The following is a 6,000-nucleotide window of genomic DNA, read 5'->3' as shown; positions in this document are numbered from 1 at the left end:
CGGAACATCTTTTATTCCAAAAAGCAACATGCCGCAGAAAAATTAGGCCATAATTATGGCTATAGAAATTGGGTACATGAAACAAAACAAAAACAGGTCAATTAAGCAAAACAAGGATGCAATGCTTATCCAAGTAGTGCCATGAGAACAATTGCATCAAAAGCTGAGAACAATTTTAGGAAGAGAAAGACAAAGTTGTTGCTCAGACGGCAGCACTGCAGCAGGTAGCCACATAATGAAGTCTGAAATTTCAATAATGTAACAAAACAGATGCTAGACAATTTCATTCTCTGAGACAAACAGAAGTCAAGGACACTCGTATGCATATCCAAGATTCCTATGTACGTACAAAGAATGACATAACCTTGCAACTTGCCCCTTGGAAGCCAGCCGCCTGCACGTAGGGCCCGCTCCACTGGGATGCCCCATGCGACGGTGCTCCAAAGACCAGAGGTCAAGACATGTGGCGCCGGCAGCGGCGCGGCCATCAAGGATCTCAAGCCGGTCATGGCTAGATGCACCCAAACACCCGACTCGACGCCCATCCTTTGAAGAGTCCCCAAGACGCCGTCCCATATAGAAGCGCTCAGCCCAAGCGCCTCCTGCATCCCGGCACCACGCCTCGACGGCTTGTCATGGGTCGCCTTGGCTATGACGGCTCCTTCGTCCACGACAGCCGACCTTGCGCATGGGACTCTTTTGACATGGAAACGCGTCCGCCTTGTTCCAGCTCTACTCGCCGTCCCATCATCCTTAGGTTCTCACCTTCCTCTCCCCTTCGACCATGGCAGAGCATCGAAACAGGGAGGTGAGGAGGTAGCGGCGTGGAGGATCGAGGAGGTGACGGTTGTGCCGCCGGCTAACCAGGTGTGCTATCCCTCGACGGCGGCGCGCCTAGGTTATCCATTCGTCATACTGGATCGTGCTTCCCTCAAATGAACTCTAGATGGGCTGCGTCCGGCTTCCAGGCCCGATTAACCAGAATACTCAGATTTTTCTACGGGAGTAGCTTCCCTCAAGGACAGCCTGCCAGTTACCGATCGGACGGCTAACGACGATTAAAGCACGTGATCCAACAGAGGAAAAGACACATGGCGTGAGAAGACTCGAATCTGGTTCAGTTTTACTGGCGCGCGTTGCCGCACCCATTTATTTTAACAATAAAATGATATGAATTTATGTAAATATACAGGTGCAAGGAAGATTATAGTTCATTTTGCATATACATGCATATATTTGTTAGCAACAGAAGAAGTCAAGTCTGACTTTTTTTTTTGTCTCTGTCAAATTACAAGAGGCTGGTGTACATGGTGATCTCATAAAATACAGGGAAACTACAACCATCGTTTATGGCTTGGTAATGTTAGAAATTTCATAACTTTAGTGATGTCAGATCTCCATCCTGCCAGAGATTTTTGTAAAACACATGAAAATTTGTACACTGAATAATGATGACAAATGTTGTTGCTAATAGCCAGAAAACAAAATTTGGTAATCAAATTCATAATCTGTACCTAAAATCGGCTAGCAGTAGGAAAATTGTACCTTAACCCAAAAGTAAACATTCTATTATGCAAATCATGTTAGCTTAAGAGAAGATTTTGTTGCTGCGATCTTTTAACAGTGCTTAAGAAATGATGAATGTTCTTACAATTCCAAACATGTCAACAGATTGTATATATTATATTATTCACCAAAAATCCGATATCCATTTGTCTATATTATTCACATAAAATTCAGCAAAATCTCTACATGATATTGTTATATCATAGGCAAGCCAAACTTAGTCTAAGAATCAAAGTGGCACCAAACTAAAGCCTAATTAGCATAAATTGTAATCATGAATTACGCATTGAACTATTTCTGAATATTTATGTACGAACTAAACAAATCATAACAAATATTTAAGGACATAGAAATGTAAGACTACATGTATGGAGAAGGATTGGTAATTTGATATTTTAGAAGTGGCACAAAAATATTGATAACAAGAAACAGCAAAAAGGAGCAGTACTGACCTTGACAGGGTAATCTGATTTGGAATCATAAAGTGAAAGACATAGGCAATATATGAGCGCTACACTGCTACTCCATGTCGTCCCTCTCGCCCCTACTTGAACCTACAGGGGACGACATGCCAGCGGTGGATGTAGGGCAGAAGCATGGTGTCCATCCTGATGGCAGTCTGCCTTGGAACGCTGCTTAAACCGGCCATGAGAGGGGCACCACTGCTTGAGGTCGAGGTTGATGTTAGGGGAGCCCCAAAACATGTGTGATGAGGAAGAAGAAACAAGCCTCCACTCTGAAACTGCTCTGAACCTAACTGTGTGGACCCAAAACCTTTGTCCATCAAGGTAGGGGAACCACCATCTTCAACCTGCAAATAGATGTATTAGATGGAGCCTTAGAGATGTAACTACATGGATAGAAATGCATCTAAAGTGAACTACTACAAACCCATGAGAAAGTTGATTACCTTTAGCATACATCAGTTATAACACTCTTAATAAGCTACGCTGCAGCCTAGGCAATACTCACATGTGTTCCGAACAATTCAATCGGACGAGTAATGGCATCTGAAGGAACATCTGCATCCATTGTAATTTGAATCTTTCGCGCCTTTGCTCATTTACAGGTTTCTGATCGTTTCACCTGCTTTTCATATTAGAACATCAACCTGGATGAACTGCCATAATCAGCATATGCAAATTATGTGTCTAAATCAACAGTACACACAAATATTATTTTTCTGTGTTTGATTCTTTCTCTTTTTCTCTTTTGTTCCCCACGGAGCAATGGCTTAAAAAAATTACATGAAACAGAACCCAAATAAAAAACAGAATTCAACTGGTTATACCTTTGTATTGTGCACATCAATTACGTGGGTAGTCTCCTGCAAGTCACCGGTTGCAGCAAATTTTTGCTGTTGTAGCGGTAATTTAGTCATGGCTCCTCAGGCTTCTCAGAGGACTCACTGTTTTGAATGACGTCTGATCCCAATAGAGATAATGAACGGATCAGATGGATTCCAATCCAAGCTTAACACAAAGCCGACCATGTTTGACACGCTAGAATCATTGCTTAATACACTAAACCCTAGGTACAATACAACACACACGTGGATAGAGAGGGGCAAGGTGTTGGAGAAACTAAGTCACGCCATTGCCTTCCACGCATCCTCCACGTCGTCGTTCACCTTCGCGCCGGCGTCAACCTCCTCGAGCTTTCTCTTGTGGTCTCCTTCGCCCTCGGCAGAATCTGAGGGCGCCTCTCCCTGCGTGGGCCCGGCGACGGCATGGTCGGATACAGCATCTTCCTGCACGACAACGACGCCCATGCTCTGTTGTTCAACCTCTCATGTTGCTCTCCCAACCATCTCGAATACCAGATCGAGTAATAGACTGGTATAGAAAATAGGGGATGCAGGGGAGGAGGAGAGATGCACAGACCTGTACAGGATGGAGGAAGTGACGCACAGATCTCTTTCTTCATGCGAGATGTGGAGGCTCGGCTTAGACTGGGAGCGATCTGAGCGGCTCCCTCTCTCTACAGCGACGACGACCGTGGCGGCGCGCCTGGAGGGTCAGGGGTGGAGCGGGGTGGGTGCGGGGAGGGCCGGAGGAGCGGGTGGGGCTACGAGGACACAGAGAGAATCACTATCGTTCCTTCTGCATCCGACGTTGGGCATAGTAAGTGAACGAGAGGCTTTCGATTCGGCCTTGGGAGTAGCTGCCCCAGGACATTCGGCCCAGTATTAGCCCGTGCAGGAGAAAACAATGCCTTGGACGGCCAAGGATGGTCGAGATGCGTGATCCAACGGCAGAAATCAGTGAGGGTGTGAGAAGGCTCGGATTAGGCTCGGTTATACTGTTCTTAATTAACCTACCGTGCCTCGTACTATTGCCATTTTAATTCACGGGCCAGCGATCGTACGACAATCTTTGGAAAATCTCAGGTGTCATGTGTACTTGCAAGTTTTTGCAAAAAAAAAAAGGTGCACTTGCAAGGATGCATGCCGCGTTTGAACAGAGCTTACTGCCGGACAAATCCCATCACATGCAGTTCTGGTGCGCTTGTAGTCTGTTACAGAAGGACAAACCAACCGTGACAGAGAACAAGTTTTGCCCATTCTATTCTAACAACTCAGACCCGAATTGCACTCCTCTAAACATCTCGTCTGCTGAGCCTCTCTTCATCTCAAGATACAAGTAGCAGTGGTACGGGTGCTCCTTCCGACCTCACCCTACGTGAACACTTGCTGTGCATGTATATCATATTTTACTGTTAGAAGGGAGAGAGGGATTGGTGGAATAGTTGTTCGTTGTATTGCTTGGGCCTCGTGGGCATATATATAGGAGTACAATGATCTATTTGGAGTACAAGACAAGCCAGAACAAATCCTAGTCTATCTCGTCTTTCCTAATAAACATTATACTCAACATCCCCCACAGTCACAACGGTAGCGACACAGACGGTGAGACTGGAGAATAATCCGAAGGCAAGCCGACGGACACCCCCCCACAGTCGTAATGGTCGACACATCACGGTGTCGTGGCTGGAGTGGCAACCGACGAGGTTGCTCAAGCAAGGCGATAGCCCTTTGTGCCGTTTGTCGAGGTAGCCGAGAGCGTGGGTGGTGGAGCCGTGGTCGAGGTAGCCGTGCGAAGAATGCCGTGGCCGATGTCGAGTCAGGGTGGCCGGTGTCGAGGAAGTCGCCGTGGAGCCGCGAGCGCAAGGGGGCGCCGAGTTAGCATGGGCGTAGTGGTGTCGAAGTAGTGGTACGCCAGGACGGAGATGATGTTGACGACACGTCGCGCCGGGGTTGCCAACCCCGGGGGACACATCGTAGACGAAGGCACGCGCGGTGTTGCCAGCACCGGGCATGCGTAGATGGACGAAGGCGAAGTTGACGAAGCGCCGCACCAGGCTTGCCAGGCCCGGGGACACGTCATGGACGAAGGCACGCGACGGTGTTGCCAGCACCGGGCATGCGTAGACTAGGGACCTGCACGAGCTGTACGCCATGTCGAAGAAGTTGGAGGGCCAGCAGAGAAGAACTCGACGACGGTTGCGGCATCCATCGGCGCGGGTCCAATGTCACCAACGGTGGTCGGAGTAGATGAAGTGGTCGGGGTAGATGACGGCGACGCCGACGATGGGCTGGTGCTAGATGAAGACGAAGGAGGTGGACGGGCGGCTGCGGCGGCTACGGGGTAGCGGCGGCGGCCAAAGGAAAGCGGCGGCGGCGGCCTGACGGCGGCGGCGGCCTGACGGCGGCGGCTGCGGCTAGGTTAGGAGTGCGGCGGCGATGCTCGAAGTAGGCGAAGAACCCTGACAGCGTGACGAAGACCGGTCGCGGACGGTGGCGTTCCCGCGCCAAGGGAGACGGCGCGACACATACCACAGGAAGTCAACGCGCAGTGACGGCAAAGTGGACCGCGGGCCGCGACACTACGGCCTGAAGGGGCGACGCAGCGGCGGTGGGCAGGTCGTGGCGACGACGGGAAGCCCTCGGGGCGACAGCGGAGACCGCGGGCCGCGGCGCGACAGCCCGAAGGGGCAGCGCGGCGGAGGAGTGCGGGTCGGTGCAACCGCGGGGACGGCCTCGGGACGGCTGCATGGACTGCGTGCCACACTCGCTACGGCCCGACGGGGCGACGCAGCGGCGGCGCGAGGGTCGGTGCAGCCACGGGGACGACCAGGAGCGGACGGCCTCGGGACGGCGGTGGACCGCGGGCCGCGACACTACGGCCCGAAGGGGCGACGCAGCGGTGACGCGGGTTGGTGCAGCCGGGAGAAGAACCACGGGGCGGCGGCGCTGCGGTCCGACGGGGCGACGCATCGGCAGCCCGTTGCTCGATCGGTGGAGGGACGCGCTGAACTCGGGGACGATCTTCACGGGACTTGCGGAGGCGCGCGCAACCGGCGGGCCAGGTCGGTCGCACGGCGTAGACGAGGCAGATAGCGGCGACGGGCGGGTGATCAATCCGATCGCGCGCG

At 51.4% G+C, this 6,000-nt stretch overlaps 1 long non-coding RNA gene across 4 annotated transcripts; it reads right to left on the bottom strand.

Annotated features, from left to right (window-relative positions):
* Positions 1-1,204: 1,204 nt before the first annotated feature.
* On the bottom strand, positions 1,205-3,862 carry LOC123097491 (uncharacterized). 4 transcript variants are annotated; one of them, XR_006447326.1, is made up of 4 exons: positions 3,450-3,856; positions 2,858-3,316; positions 2,477-2,677; positions 1,205-2,377 (listed from the first exon to the last, which is right to left on the bottom strand). It is a non-coding gene; the product is annotated as an uncharacterized lncRNA (long non-coding RNA). The 4 variants fall into 4 exon arrangements; XR_006447332.1 differs by having other exon boundaries at positions 1,206-2,377; positions 2,539-2,652; positions 3,450-3,851; XR_006447315.1 differs by having other exon boundaries at positions 1,207-2,377; positions 2,539-2,677; positions 3,450-3,851.
* Between the last annotated feature and the right edge of the window lie 2,138 nt (positions 3,863-6,000).

Source organism: Triticum aestivum, chromosome 1B (genome assembly GCF_018294505.1).
Source record: "Triticum aestivum cultivar Chinese Spring chromosome 1B, IWGSC CS RefSeq v2.1, whole genome shotgun sequence".
NCBI lineage: Eukaryota > Viridiplantae > Streptophyta > Magnoliopsida > Poales > Poaceae > Triticum > Triticum aestivum.
Note: the sequence above shows the minus strand (reverse complement) of the source record. Positions and strands in the feature narration are given on the sequence as shown.